Source organism: Eutrema salsugineum, unplaced genomic scaffold (assembly GCF_000478725.1).
Source record: "Eutrema salsugineum unplaced genomic scaffold, Eutsalg1_0 scaffold_12, whole genome shotgun sequence".
In the NCBI taxonomy this organism is placed as follows: domain Eukaryota; kingdom Viridiplantae; phylum Streptophyta; class Magnoliopsida; order Brassicales; family Brassicaceae; genus Eutrema; species Eutrema salsugineum.
This window is the reverse complement of record NW_006256895.1, coordinates 6,015,893-6,031,801: the sequence shown is the minus strand read 5'-3', so window position 1 is coordinate 6,031,801 and position 15,909 is coordinate 6,015,893. Positions and strand designations below refer to the sequence as shown.

General features: G+C 42.9%; 1 non-coding gene across 1 annotated transcript; it reads left to right on the top strand.

The window, feature by feature from the left end:
* Window positions 1-4,666: 4,666 nt before the first annotated feature.
* LOC112089383 lies at window positions 4,667-4,773 on the top strand. The gene has a single exon (XR_002901021.1). It is a non-coding gene; the product is annotated as a small nucleolar RNA R71 (small nucleolar RNA).
* Window positions 4,774-15,909: the final 11,136 nt, after the last annotated feature.

Here is a 15,909-nt window from a genome sequence, read left to right as displayed (position 1 = left end):
AATGATGCAAATTATGAACATATCAACTCCCCCACACTTGTCCTTTGCTTGTCCTCAAGCAAAAAGAGCAAATGAGAGAAAGAGGTTGTGTGCAATGGGAGTTCACATTTTCTTTTTGAGAGAAGTGATCACAATGAGAATTCAAGTTCATGCTCAATTATGCATTGCAAAGTCATACTCAGATATATATCAACTCAGCAAGGAATCTCCACAAGTTCTTATCTCTCTCAACTCTTTCACATTCATTAAGCTTTTATCAGGTGAACCTCATGATGCAATGTTTAAACAAGATGGCTTGGCTAGGGAGAGGCTATGAGATTAAAACGATCTCATCAGTGTTCAAGTGGGTTAAATGCAGCAAAGGGATCTCTCTATGAATGATCAAACTTTGGCAGAATGCTAAAGGTAAAAAGCAACCTATGCGTACAAGGGCAAAGACTCATCACTCGCTCAAAAACCTCACTTTTGACGCTTATTTTTCTCTCACTAGGGGATTTACTCTTCACTTTCACTCTCAAGTCTTGGAACTCAAACTTTATACAGCTCTTTTTTTTTTTTCATTTACAACTTCTAGCCTCTTCTTTCTTTCTTAACAAAACATTTCAGCCTTTTGGCTTCTTTTCTTTCCTTTTTTACTTAGAGGCTAGACTCTTTCTTTTCAACAAACCAGAGCTCACTTTCTCAAAACACCAAGACTGATTACTTTTTCTTTCATTCCCCTAGCTATTTTCACTCTCTCTTTCCCACTCATCTCACCCTTTTCCACTCACCAACAAGTCTTTCCCCCACACTTATTCCTCGCCAAAACTCTCAGTTCCTTGATGTTGGAACACAGCACTAAATGAGACCTTCCCTTGTCGCTCTAAACCTAACACTTTCTGCTAAGTTTGATCCAAGGTGGCCTTTCAATTCACACACAAGCATTGGCTTGAAAGAAGGATGGGTTCAAGGTATGGGAACTGATCCATGATGTGGATTCAGCTACTTGAGCTAAGGAAAAGAGTGGTAAAAACAATGGTTCTAGCTCAAGTATGTATATTGGTATCCACAAGCTTTTTCAAACAATGCATCACAAGATATTTTCAAGTCAAATTCAAGGTTCCCACTTAATTAGAGTTTAGTTCAATTCAAACTTGCTTCTCAGATTCAGATCATTTCAGACTTTCAAAGCACAGAAAAAGATTCACAAGCATATTCAGTTCAAGTTCTCAAAGTGATGTACTCTCTAGAAAACCTATCATTACTCCTTGCAAGATGCAACCTACATGCAAATGCAATCTAGACTCAATCCTAAAAATGAGAATGCAACTACATAATCATTTTTTTGTGAAAATTTTTCAGATTTTTCAATTTTTTTTGGTTTTTATATGCACTTAGATGACATTACAAGAATATGCAACTAAAATGTGACTCAGGACTCAAAGTGTAAAATAAGAAAATAGAAAACATGATTAGTAAAGGATGAAACTCCTCCCCCACACTTAAATAACACAGTCCCTTGTGTTATAAAAGCATGAGAAAGAAGTCAAATCAAAGCAAACAAGTAAAATGCAAAAGAAAAAGAAAGTCTACATGCTATTTACAAGATTTTGAGTGTTTACCTCAATCGCTGAGGTCTGACCCCGAACTATGTCTCCTTTCCTTTCTCTTGCCACGGTCTGGTTGTTTCCCCGTGTCAAACTCCTCGTGGCAGTGCTCATTCCTCGGTCAAACCCTCCAAATCTTTGCCACGGTCAAACCTTTAGCCCGTGTCTTGTAGACCGTGGCATTCTCCGAATATTGGTCCTTCCACCTTGTTTTTGCCACGGCCTGGTTTCTTCCCGTGGCAATACCTCGTGTCAAACCCTGAATATTGGATATACCACCTTTTCATGTTGCCACGGCCTGGTCTTGAACCCGTGCCTTCCAGCCGTGTCATGCACCGAATGGATACTCAGTCTTCATTTCTTTGCCGCGGTCACCTTGTCTTCCCGTGGCAAACTTCTCGTGGCAAAATCCAAATCGAAGTTATGCACCGTTTCCTTTGCCACGGCCAAGTTCCTTAACCGTGTCTTGTGGCCCGTGTCAATCACCGAACAAAGGGATTTCTGTGTACTTTGCCACGGTCTGGCTCCTTCCCGTGGCAATCTAAACCGTGGCAATCCCCGAGCCTTGTCCATTCCTCTTTTTCTTTTGCCACGGCCTGGCCTTGAGACCGTGATTATCTCCCCGTGGCAACACAAAGAGGCTTGCCACGCCTTGTTCTTGACCGTGGCCGGTGCCCATGTCAAAGGCCGAGCACAAGCTTGTCTCCATTCCTTCATCTCTTTTCATTTTGCATTCACTTTCCAAGGGTTCAGACTCACACCTAACACCTGTAGACACTAAAAAAACCCATCAAAACATCCTAAAACATAAAAAGAAAGAAATTAAAAGATCAAAAGCATATTTACAAAGGATAAGCTTGGGGTGCCTCCCAAGAGCACTTTGTTTAAAGTCTCTAAGTTTGACTTTGGAAAACCTGTTTTTCGCTGGGGTGAGGTTGAGCACTGATGCTCTTCAGCACTTCAATGGTCCTGAGCAAGGAAGCTGAGTTGGTTTGCTGCCTTTGGGAACCATTAGACCCTTGTCCTCTAGATCCCACCTTGAGACCTTTGTCCACCAGCTCTTGAATACCAGCTGGGTCTTTATCAAAGATGGCCCTTGTGAGACATGCCCTCACTTCAGCAAACAGACCTGGCTTCCCATTGCAATCCAGCTTATACTTCAGAGAACCATCATCATCAACCCAAGGAGTGAGATCAAAGTCTTGAGAGGAAAAATCAGGTTTAATACTCTTGTCTTCTGATGCTGAGCCATCACTTTTGGTGTTAATCATCCTTAGTCACTAAGTGTAGGAGACCATGAGAGCAAGATTTCTTCTTCTCTGATCAATGGCTGTTCAGTCCCATCCTTGTAAACAGAGTTGGTGTGAGGTTCTTCTTCCATTTCCACAGCTGAGAGAGATTGGGATCCACCTAAAATCCCAGCACTTCCGACATACTTCATCTCAAGTACCTTAGGGGGTTCTATCTCCTGAACAACTGATCCACAAAATTCATCTAAAGGTGGTTGAACAGGGTAAAAGGCATCCTTATCCACCTTTGTAAGCACCACTCTTTGAGTATCAAAGTCAATCATTGCACCAGTGGTGTTGAGAAATGAAGTTCCAAGCAATAGGGGGAGCTCTTTGGTCTTCTTCATCTTCATGATCACAAAATCAGTGGGAATTATGCATTCACCAACTTGAAGTGGATAGTCTTCTAAAAATCCATATGGTTTCCTGGAGTAGGAATCACCAAAGGTGATAGAAGAGGGGTAGGATGTTATAGACTTGACCTTTAGCTTCTCCATCATATCTTTAGACATTATACTCACACTTGAGCCTGAATCACACAAAGCATTGTCAACTCTAAAGTTTCCAAGAGTGCAAGAGATGGTGAACTTCCCTGGGTTGCCTAGCTTTGGGAGGGAGGTGGGCTTCATCTGAGTTGATTCAGAGGTGGAGGCACAATCTGTTAGCTTTGCTTGACCAGTTGGCAGCTCCTTTGTTTCAATAGACACGGAATCATTCCCTTGCTGAACAGAAAGAACTGAACCGGCTGCCCCCACACTTTTATCCTCAATGTCCTCATTGAGTTCATGTATGAAGCCCATGAAATCCTCTATAATGGCATTCTCATCCACATGAGTTTGTGCAGGTTCACTAGAGACTTGACCATAGAGAAGGTCTTCTATTTCTTGCACAACAGCTGAGTGGTCATCATTGGAATAGATGGCATTGCAATAATCCTTTGGGTTTTGAAGAGCTTTACCAGGAAGAGAGACTTGTGGTTCAGAAGTGCAGATGCCCTTGTTCTTTTTAATAAACTTTAGTTCAGCGCCCAGTGTCTCCATGTCAGATACCATCTTTTGTTGTCCTAGTAAGAGCTGTTGGAGAAGAACATTGAAAACAGGACTTTGTTGAACAGTTGGTGGCTGAAACTGATGTTGAATCGGTGCTTGCTGTTGGAACTGTGGAGGACCAAACCCAGGTGGTGGCTTTTGCTGCTGTGTATTGAAACTAGGACCCTGAAATGGTTGCTGTTGCTGACCAAAACCTTGATTCTGACCAAACTGATTCTTTGGTTGAAAAGATCCTTGAAAGTTGTTCTGGGGAACAAAGTTCTGTGGAGCTTGAGGATTGGGATACACCTGGTCTTGTGGGTTAGCTACATTGGTGTTCCTGTAAGAGAGGTTTGGATTGGCATTACCATACTGATACCTCTGGAACCTCTGATTCCCAATGTAGTTTAGTTCCTCTTGGGTTAGACCTTCTTCACTGATGTTCTCGAAGATTTGAGATGGTTCCTCATACTCTCCAACAAAATGCATTGGCTTGTGAGTTACCAGCTTCAACTTGTCTAATTCACTTCTCAACTCCTTAACTTCTCTGGTGAGCCTCTGTTCTGAGCTTGAACCTTCATTCCTATTTGACCTGTCATAGTCTTCACCATAGGTATCATTGCTCAATGCTAAGTTCTCCACTAGCTCTAAAGCAGCATGACTCTCTTTACCCAGGAAGTTCCCATTTGAAGCAGTATCCAGTTGGTTTCTAATCTTGGTAAGAGCTCCTCTATAGAGTGTGCTGAGGAGAGAAGCTTCACTAAACCCATGGTGTGGGCATTGGTTTGTGTAGCTCCTGAATCTCTCATATGCTTCACCAAAACTCTCATTACTGTGCTGAGTGAAGCTAGAGATTTGGTTCCTCAGTTTTGCGGTTCTTGAAGTTGAGAAGAACTTAGATAAGAAAGCTTGCTTGCATTGCTCCCAGGTTTGAATGGAGCCTCTTGGAAGATTCTTCTCCCATTGATGAGCTTTATCACCAAGACTGAATGGGAATAGTCTTAGCTTAAAGCTGTCTTCTGAAACTCCATTTATCTTTGTCAGATCACACACCTTATCAAACTGGTCCAAGTGTTCCAAGGGATCTTCCATTGCTAACCCATGGAACTTTGAGTTCTGGACCATATTCAGCAATGATGCTTTCACTTCAAAGTTGTTGTTTTGCACAGGTGGTGCCTGAATACCAGCTCCATACTGATGAGCATTGGCCCTGTCATTCTCTCCAACATAGACTTGGGGTTGCTCATATCTTATTTGCTGTTGTTGGAAAGAGTGGGGTTGGTGGTGCACCTGTTGTCTCTGCTGTACATTGGCCTGATGCCTCTGTTGATGAGCTTGAGCTTGTCCCTGGTGGACATAAGCTTGTTGGTGGTGCACCTGTTCCTGATGAACATTACCCTGATGAAGCCCTTGACCAACTCCATTACCAGCTCCATTACACTGAGCCTGTTGCTCTTGAACCGGTTGTTCTATATCTACCACGTGATCTCTTTGTTCTTCCATCTCAGCCTGATCAATCTGTCTACCACGTCTGTCCCTTCTCCTCCTTGGTACCAAAAGGTTGATGTTGTCGTTGAGAGGAAAAGGAGGACCACAGCTTCTTGATCTAGACCTGGTGTTCATACACCTGAAATCACAAACAGAACTTGAAAGGAATCAGTAAAAACAAGAAAGTAAGCACTTGATCTCAAGAACAGATCAGAGCTTAATGCTAATCAACCACAATTTGGCAACGGCGCCAATTGATAGACAAGACTTTTTATGGTCTCAGGGCTATCTTCAATGTAGCACAAAGAGGTTTATCAATCCAGATGTGATGTTAGACACTAAACTATGTGATTATGTTCTTAATTCAAGCAAACAAAAGTGATTTTTGGTTAACTAATGACAACTAACAAACTTAAACAGGTTTAAAGACAAATGACAATGACAACTGATGTGAATATGATATGATGGAGGCATGAGATTCTAGACATGATAGTTGGTTAGGGTGCTTTGGTGCTAAACTAGAAATGCTAATGACAATGATGAGACATGATTCAAATGATTAAGAACTCTAATCTAGGTTAATCCTCTCATGAAGGTATTAACCCCTATACTAATCCATTTTCAAACCAAATTCCCATTTGTGAAATATGAATCAATATGCATTAATAAACAGTTCTCAATGATCATTCAAGCAAATAACAATACATCATCATGCAGAAAAATGCTTAAACCTCTAATACAACTCTTTCAGGAATTTCATCAAACACTTTTGGTGCATGAAATTCCCAGAATCTAGATCTCAAGTGATTATCAAGGATCTAGCATACAGAACAGTTGTTAAGAGAAATGAATCAATGAATCTAGCCCTAAGCACTCCTAATCTAGCACTTTAGCACCCTAACCTACACATCTAGAACCTCATTAAGGTGACTACTCACTAATCATGATCAACACACTAAATCCTTTGCAAGATGTGTTGTTAATCATGATTAGAAGTTTGATTTGATGATAAGAAATGATGGAACAGGATAAGAAGAAACTTCAAAATCGATATTAAGCTCTCTAAAACAAAGTGTATTAAGTAGGTTTTCACCAAAGGGGAAAAGAAAACTAAAAGTAGATTCAAGGTTCTCTACAAATTAGGTATAAAAACCTTATAAAGGAGGCTTGGGCGAACCGGGTCAACCCGGAACAAACTGGGTACTGACCCGGCCTTGACGGGCAAGTATGGGTTTGCCACGGTCTGGTGTGTTCTTGGTGTGACCGTGGCAATCCTGACTGTGTCAAAGCCTTCACTTGTGTTCTTGGTTCCTTTTGATGCCACGGTCTGATCAAGCTTCATCTGGAACTCGTGGCAAGTCACCGTGTCAAACGCCGAAGATGTGTAAAAGTTGCCTCCAGCCAATTGTTCATTTGCCACGGTCAAGTCCCAGACCGTAGCATTCAGCTCGTGCCAATCGCCGAAGGTTGCAAGAAGTTGCCACGGTCAAGCCTCAGACCGTGGCATTTAGGCCGTGTCAATCGTCGAATGGTTGCTAAGTTCCTCTCAGCCAAGTGTGTGTTTGCCACGGTCAAGTGTAGACCGTGGCATGAAGATCGTGTCATTCGCCGAGGGTGTGTGAAAGTTGCCACTGCCAAGTTTGGACCGTGGCATTCCATCGCGGCATGTTTAACTTAGTCATTCTGTGCTGTCTGGACCATCTCTCGTTCCGGAGAGTGTAACATCCTGGAGACTTGTCCGAATTTAGTGGTTCCGGTTGCAGAATACAGAGGACTCATATGACTCCAACTTTGATGAAGGAAGCTTCGGTGCTTGGGAAGTGGAAGGCTTCCTGGAGGGCTCATCTTTGCAATGCATTTACACGATCAGAGAGAGCCGTTTATACATGTGTCCATTCCGGAGACCGTATCTTTCTGCTCAAAGCTCAGAATTGACTGATCTCGGATGTTATGGAAAGCGAACTCAAATGTCTCTGATTCTCATGAAGGCCCCGGAAACTGAATCGGCTTTGAAGTACTCCGTCCTTCGCATTCTTCCGAACTCATCGGCTCGGTCCGAGACAACAGCGATACAGGGGTTCCTTCCGACGAGCTTAACTTCCTGCTCAGGCGTCCGAATTCCGTGATTCCACTTGCTATGAAACCGTGATCAAGTCTTCTCCAACTTCCATGAAGCACCCGCCATCTGAATCGGAATGGAAGGTTTCTCGGACAGGCGATTTCTGAGACATGTTTACACCCGGAGATTTTGACCGATACACTTCACTCGCGGTACATGAAAATGGCCGGTAAAGCTTCCCGCGGTACATGAAAATGGCCGGTAAAACCTTCCTGGCCAGCGAGAATGGCCGATAACCTCCAAAGACCCAATTTTTGCCACTTTTCAAGCTTTGCTCACCATTCCACCTCCTGGATTCATCTTTTCAGCTCCAAATTCACCTGATAAACACTCAAAACATGCAAAGACTCATTTGGACCTAATGCATCTCCTAAGTTCTAAAACAAACCCTAAGGACCTAAAATGCATGAAATAGAACATGATTTGGAATTATTTATGCAACCTAAATGATGCAAATTATGAACATATCAATCGTTGTTTTTACCACCCTCCTTCCTTAGCTCAAGTAGCTGAATCCGCATCATGGATCAGTTCCCTCACCTTGAACCCATCTTTCTTTCGAGCCAATGTTTGTGTGAGAATTGTAAGGCCACCTTGGACTGAACTTAGCAGAAAGTGTTAGGTTTAGAGCGACAAGGGCAGGTCTCATTGAGTGCTGTGTTCCAATATTGAGGAACTGAGAGTGTTGGCGAGGAATAAGTGTGGGGGAAAAGACTTGTTGGTGAGTGGAAAAAGGTGAGATCAGTGGAAAAGAGAAAGTGGAAATAGCTAGGGGAATGAAAGAAAAATAAATGAGTCTTGGAGTTTTGAGTTAAAGAAATTGAGCTCTGGTGTCTTGAAAAGAAAGAGTCTAGAGGTTGCAAAAGAGCTCAAATGTTTTGAAAAGAAAGAAAAAGAGGCTAGAGGTTGCAAAAGAGAAAAAGTGCTGTGTAAAGTTTGAACTCCAAGACTTGAGAGTGAAAATGAAAAGTAAATCCCCTAGTGAAGAGGAGAATGAGTGTGAAAAGCGAGGTTCTTAAGAGAGTGAGCAAGTGAGAAAGCTTTGAGTAGAGTGTGGGGTGTAATGAGTCTTTGCCCTTGTATGCATAGGTTGCTTTTTACCTTTAGCATTCTACCAAAGTTCGGTCGTTCATAGAGAGATCCTTGTTGCATTGCACCCGCTTGAATATTGATGAGATCATTTTTATCTCATGACCTTACCCTAGCCAAGCCAGCCTATTTGAACATTGCATCATTTGATTCACCGGTTACGAACTTAATGAATGTGAAAGAGTTGAATGTGATAATGACTTGTGGAGATTCCGTGTTTTAGTTGGAAAATATCCGAGTATAGCTTTGCATTGCATATTTGAGCATGAATCCGAGTTCTCTTGTGGTCACTTCTCTCTAAAAAGGAAATATGAGCTCCATCTGCATTACAACCTCTCTCTCTCATTTGTTCTTTTTGCTTGAGGACAAGCAAAGGACAAGTGTGGGGGAGTTGATATGTCTATATTTTACATCATTTAGATTGCATTATAGAGTCCTCATCATGTGTTTTCTCATGTAAATTGAGTCTTTATGCGTTAAAATAGGACTTAGGGCTTGCATTAGGTCCCAAAGAGTTTTGCATGTTTTGAAGTCTTTATCAGGAGCTTTGGAGACCAATTGGAGCCTAAGAAGAGGAACAGAAAAGAAAACGGTGAAGAAAAGGGTCAAAAATGGTGAAAACCGCTTGGAGGAATTTCTCAGCCAAATCTCGTACCGGCTGGTCGGAAACCTCGGCCAAAATGTTTACCGGACGCTCATTACCGGCCAAAAACCTTACCGATCGGCCAGAATCGAGTATCCAGTGCAAAAATACCACGGGACAAGTTTTGACCGAGGCAAGAATTTTTACGACCAAAAAGCTTACCGCGGTACACAGCCCTCGGCCATTTTTCTTACCGCGGGAAGGTTTTTACGACCAAAAGTTGTCCTTGCCCGCGCAATTCAGAGATCAGCAATCCGGGGAACCTTCCGGTCCGAGTCAGTTGGCGGGGTCTTCACCAAAGTTGGAGATAACCAAGCAAAGATTCCAGAACAGTTGGAATCATCCAATTCGGACCAGTGGAGAGAAAGATATGGCTTCCGGAGCATTCACCAGCATTGCGCGTACCCGAGAAGTGAACGGCGAACTTCAAAGATCATGGCGGACGGAGCCCCTCCAGACCGAACCAGCTTACCCGGTCTTCACCAAAGTTCGAGATCCATGGAGGATATTCTCAGAGCTTTGGAATCGCTCAATTCGGATCAAAGGTTTGGAAGATAGGGTCTCCGGAGTTCACATCGGTCTAAAAGTCTATTTTCCGGTAATTTCAATGCGGCGCAAAGATGTGAAATCCAGGAAGCCTTCCGCTCCCCAAGCTCCGATGGTTTCTTCACCAAAGTTCGAGCTTATCGAGTCATCTTTACTGTAGAACTGGTCCCAGAGCAATTGGAGTCGTGTGCTGAAAGTTATCGCTTCTGGAAGGTGACATGGTCGATACAAGCCTAAAATGAGTTGCGATACGCGCTAAGTGTCTTCACAAGCCTCGGTATCTTTACCTTGGCATCACTCAAGTCGAGGCTCATATCTTGGAAGTATTTTGGACCAGACCTCGTCCCAAAGCCTTGGCATGCATACGTAAAAACTGAAGCTGGAAACGACTAAGTGTTGAGAGTACACCTCGGTGTAATGACCTCGGCGTGCATGCCGGACTGTGTTCTCCCAAGCACCTCGACATCATGACCCCTCGACATTTTATCCCGAGGTCCCTTGTCACGAACCCAGAATCAAGAACAGAGTAGCTCAAGAACACACACGTGAGGATGGATCAAAGACTAGGGTTCATGCATGTTCTTGACGTGTTCTTCACGAGATCTTCATCCGGATCCTGACTCACGTGCACACCTCGGCATGAAGACCTCGGCTTCACTTTCCGACACACCGTGGCACTCACCCATCAACCCAAGAGGGCGGTTCAGTACCCGGTTTGTTCCGGGCTGACCCGCGACACTTTCCCTTTGCTATAAATACATTTTGAGACTAAAAACCTAGTTATCTTATCTCTTACCTGTTTTTAGCTTTAAGAACTTGCCTCTTTTGTGAAAACCAGATTAATCTAATCCGATATCTCGTTTTTACGTCTGAATCTTGTTCTTTCTTTACTCTTCTTTTATTATCAGCATTAAACTCCTAATCATGACCAGCTACACGTCTTGCAAAGGACTTAGTGAGCTCGTTATGATCAGTGAGTAGTCGTTTAAGCGACTTTAGATAAGTAGATTAGGGTGCTTTCAAGGTGGATTAATGGGTTTAGGTGTCTCGTCTTGCATGTTTCATTCCTTAACCGACGAGATCTCTAGGCTGGATCCAAGCACATCACTTGAGGTTCAGATCTGAGACATATCTCGCATCAAAAGTTTTTGTAGAAATGTCTGAACCACTCGGTTAAGGGTTTAAGAGTCTTTCATCGCGAGAGTGATAGTTTGTTCTCTTAAATGACATATTTGAACTGAATCTTATTGCTGATTGATTCGTGCTTCTCAAAAGATATTTTGGTATGAAGGAAGACCAGTTTAGATGTTTAATACTTTCATGAGAAGATTAACATGCCTTGAGTTCAAAGTTAAATGAAACCGCTTGATAAAATGATTCATTAGCCCATTAGTTTAGCTTGGAAGCACCCGAGTCGATTATCTTGTCTAAAGTCTCTTCCTTTATTGCATATTATCATCATCTGAATCACCTGTTTGTTGTTTGCATCTTGCTTAGTTTAAATCTCTACTTTTTGTTTACTTTTATTGCTTATTTGCCTGATTATCATCGTCACCAAACTTTTACCTTCTTGTCTTGACTTAAGTGAACAAATGACATAGGCTAGTGTCTCGTTTACAAGCTTGGTTTGACACCCCTTATCAGTTGGCGGGGGTCTTCACCAAAGTTGGAGATAACCAAGCAAAGATACCAGAACAGTTGGAATCATCCAATTCGGACCAGTGGAGAGAAAGATATGGCTTCCGGAGCATTCACCAGCATTGCGCGTACCCGAGAAGTGAACGGCGAACTTCAAAGATCATGGCGGACGGAGCCCTTCCAGACCGAACCAGCTTACCCGGTCTTCACCAAAGTTCGAGATCCATGGAGGATATTCTCAGAGCATTTGGAATCGCTCAATTCGGATCAAAGGTTTGGAAGATAGGGTCTCCGGAGTTCACATCGGTCTAAAAGTCTATTTTCCGGTGATTTCAATGCGGCGCAAAGATGTTAAATCCAGGAAGCCTTCCACTCCCCAAGCTCCGATGGTTTCTTCACCAAAGTTCGAGATTATTGAGTCATCTTGACTGTGGAATGACTAAGTTAAACATGCCGCGATGGAATGCCACGGTCCACACTTGGCCGTGGCAACTTTTGCACACCCTCTGCGAATGACACGATCCTCATGCCACGGTCTACACTTGACCGTGTCAAACGAACACTTGGCTGGGAGGAACTTTGCAAGCATTCGGCATTTGACACGGCCTGAATGCCACGGTCTGGGACTTGATCGTGGCAACTTCTGCAAACCTTCGGCGATTGGCACGAGCTTCATGACACGGTCTACATTTGACCGTGGCAAACAGAAGATAGCTGGGGGCAACTTTTACATGCATTCGGGTTTTGACACGGTTTGAATGCCACAGTCTGGAGCTTGACCGTGGCAAACAAATACTCGGCTGGGAAGGATTTTACATGCATGCGGTTTTTGACACGGTCTGAATGCCACGGTCTGGGGCTTGACCGTGGCAACTTTTGCATATCTTCGGCATTTGACACGGTGACTTGCCACGGGATTCGGACGAGGTTTGATCAGACCGTGGCATCAAAAGGCGACCAAGAACACAAGACAAAGCTTTGACACGGTTAGGTTGCCACGGTCACACCAAGAACACATCAGACCGTGGCAACCCATCTTCACCCATCAAGGCCGGTTCAGTACCCGGTTTGTTCCGGGTTGACCCGGTTCGCCCAAGACTCCTATATATTGTTTTTAGACCTAATTTGGAGGACTTTTTTAATCCACTTTTAGTTTCTTTTCCCCTTTTGTAAAAGAGAACTTGTTACACTTGATTTGAGAGCTTAATATCGATTTGAAGTTTCTTTTCATCTTGTTCCATCATTTCTTATCATCAAAACACACTTCTAATCATGATTAACAACACATCTTGCAAAGGATCTAGTGTGTTGATCATGATTAGTGAGTAATCCCATATTAAGGTCTTAGATATGTAGATTAGGGTGCTTAAGTGGTAGATTAGTGAGCTTAGGGGTTAGATCATGCATATTCCATTCTCTACAACTTGTTCTCTATGCTAGATCCATACAAATCATATGTGGTCTAGATTCTGGGCATTTCATGCACCAAAAGTGTTTGATGAAATGCCTGAACCAAAGTTGTTAGAGGTTTAAGTGTTATTCATCATGGGAATGATTGTTTATATGCTTAAATGACAGATTAAACTGATTCTTAATGCTTGTTAACTCATGTTTCACTGATGATGATTGGGTTAGAAACTGTTTTAGCATAGAAGTTAATGACTTCATAAGAGGATTAACTTAATTAAAGATGTTTATGTTGAATGGCTTGCTTGATCATATGATTCATTAGCTCATTAGTTTATCACTGAAGGCACCCTAATCCACTATCATGTCTAAGACCTTTCTCATCATCATACATACATTCTCATCATTTGTAATTGCTTAGTTCTTGTTTAGTCATTGTCATTAGTCTTTGAACCTGTTTAAGTTTGTAGTTGTCTCTAGATTAATCAAAACCCACTCTTGTTTGCTTGAATTAAGAACCTGATCATATGGTTTAGTTTCTAACACCACATCTGGATTGATAAACCTCTTTGTGCTACTTTGACAAGGGGATTGATAGCCTCGAGACCCTAAAAAGTCTTGTCTATCATTGGTGAACCACGTTAAATCTGTGTCGTATTCTTTACATTTATAGCTTCATCTTTTCACATCCGTTATAACACCTTAATATGGATATTACTCACTAATCATGATCAACATATGATAGATAAGACTTTTTAGGTCTCAGGGCTATCAATCCCCTTTGTCGAAGTAGCACAAAGAGGTGTCAATCCAGACAAGTCAACGAGACACTAGACTATGATGTTTATTCATTTAAGTCAAGACAAAAGGTGTGAAGGTTTTGCTAAGCTAAATAACAACGATTAAACATGTAAGTAAAGTAAATGATGAGAATCAAACAAGGCAAAGATGCAAATGATAACTAAGCGATTCAGATGATGATAATATGTAATAAAGCAAGAGACTTTAGACGAGATACTTGACTCGGGTGCTTCCAAGTTCAACTAGTGGGTTAATGAATCAAAACATCAAGCGGTTTCATTTAACTTTGAACTCAAGGCATGTTAATCTTCTCATGAAAGTATTAAGCATCTAAATTGATCCTCCTTCATACCAAAAATGTCTTTTGAGAAGCGTCGAATCAATCAGCAATAAGAATCAGTTCAAAAATGTCATTTAAGAGAACAAACTATCACTCTCGCGATGAAAGACTCTTAAACCCATAACCGAGTGGTTCAGACATTTCTACAAACACTTTTGATGCGAGATATGTCTCAGATCTGAACCTCAAGTGATGTGCTTGTATCCAGCCTAGAGATCTCGTCGGTTAAGGAATGAAACATGCAAGACTAGACACCTAAACCCACTAATCTACCTTGAAAGCACCCTAATCTACTCATCTAAAGCCGCTTAAACGACTACTCAATAATCATAACGAGCTCATTAAGTCTTTTGCAAGACGTGTAGCTAGTCATGATGAGGAGTTTAATGATAGATGACAAAAGAAAATAAAGAAAGAACAAGATTTCTGATGCAAAAACGAGATATCGGATTAGACTGATCAAGTTTCACAAAAGAGGTAAGTTCTTAAAGCCAAAAACAGATAAGAGATAAGATGATTAGGTTTTTAGTCTCAAAATGTATATATAGCAAAGGTAAAGTGTCGCGGGTCAGCCCGGAACAAACCGGGTACTGAACCGCGTTCTTGGGTTGATGGGTGAGTGCCACGGTGTGTCGGAGAGTGAAGCCGAGGTCTTCATGTCGAGGAGTGCACGTGAGTCCAGATCCAAATGAAGATCTCGTGAAGAACACGTCAAGAACATGCATGAACCCTAGTCTTCGATCCATCTTCACGTGTGTGTTCTTGGGCAGCTTTGTTCTTGATTCTGGGTTCGTGACAATGGACCTCGGCATGAAATGCCGAGGCGCTTGGTGGTCGAGGGGTTTGAGCGAACAGGGGCCGGCATGCACGCCGAGGTCATTGCGCCGAGGTGCACGTTCAACACTTAGTCGTTTCCAGCTTCATTTCTTACGTGTGCATGCCTTGATTCCAACGTGCGGAGGCGTCAGCACGAGGCCTAGTTCAGAATACTCCCAAAATATGAGCCTTGACTTGGCCGATGTCGAGGTAATGATGCCGAGCCCTGAAGAAACACTTAGCGCGTATCGCAACATATTTGGGCCCGTATCGACCATGTTGCCTTCCGGAAGCAGTAATTTTCGACCCACGACTCCAAATGCTCTGAAACCAGTTCCATAGTCAAGGTGACTCAGTAAAATCGAACTTTGGTGAAGAAACCGTCGGAGCTTGGGTAGTGGAAGTCTTCCTGGATTTCACATCTTTGAACCGCATCGAAATCACCGGAAAATAAGCTGTTTGGACCGATGTGAACTCCGGAGACTTTATCTTTCAAACCACTCGTCCGAATTGAGCGATCCCTACTGTTCTGAAAAGGTCTTTCACAGATCTCAAACTTTGATGAAGACCGGGCAAGCTGATTTGGTCCGGCAAGGCTCCGTCCGCCGTGACCTTTGTACTTCGCCGTTCAGTTCTCGGATGCGCGTAATGTTGGTGCATCTTCCGGAAGCTGTATCTTTCTCCCTACTGGTCCGAATTGGATGATTCCAACTGTTCTGGGATCTTTGTTTGATTATCTCCAACTTTGCTGAAGACCCCGCCAACTGGTTCGGACCGGAAGGTTCCCCGGATTGCTGATCTTTGAAACGCGCGGACAAGGACAGATTTTGGTCGAGAAAAGCTTCCCGCGGTAAGGAAAATGGCCGAGGGCTGTGTACCGCGGTAAGCTTTTTGGTCGTAAAGATTCCTTCGCCTCGGCCAAAAACTCAACCCGCGGTATTTACACCTGATCTTCGACCCAGGCTGACTTTGGTCGATCGGTACGGACTTTGGTCGGTGCTGAGCGATCGGTAAGCTTTTTGGTCGAGGTTGAACGATCGGTAAGGATTTTGGCCGAGGGCTGTGTCCGTCCGGTACGCGATTTGGCCGAGAAATTCCTCCAAGCAGTTTTCACCATTT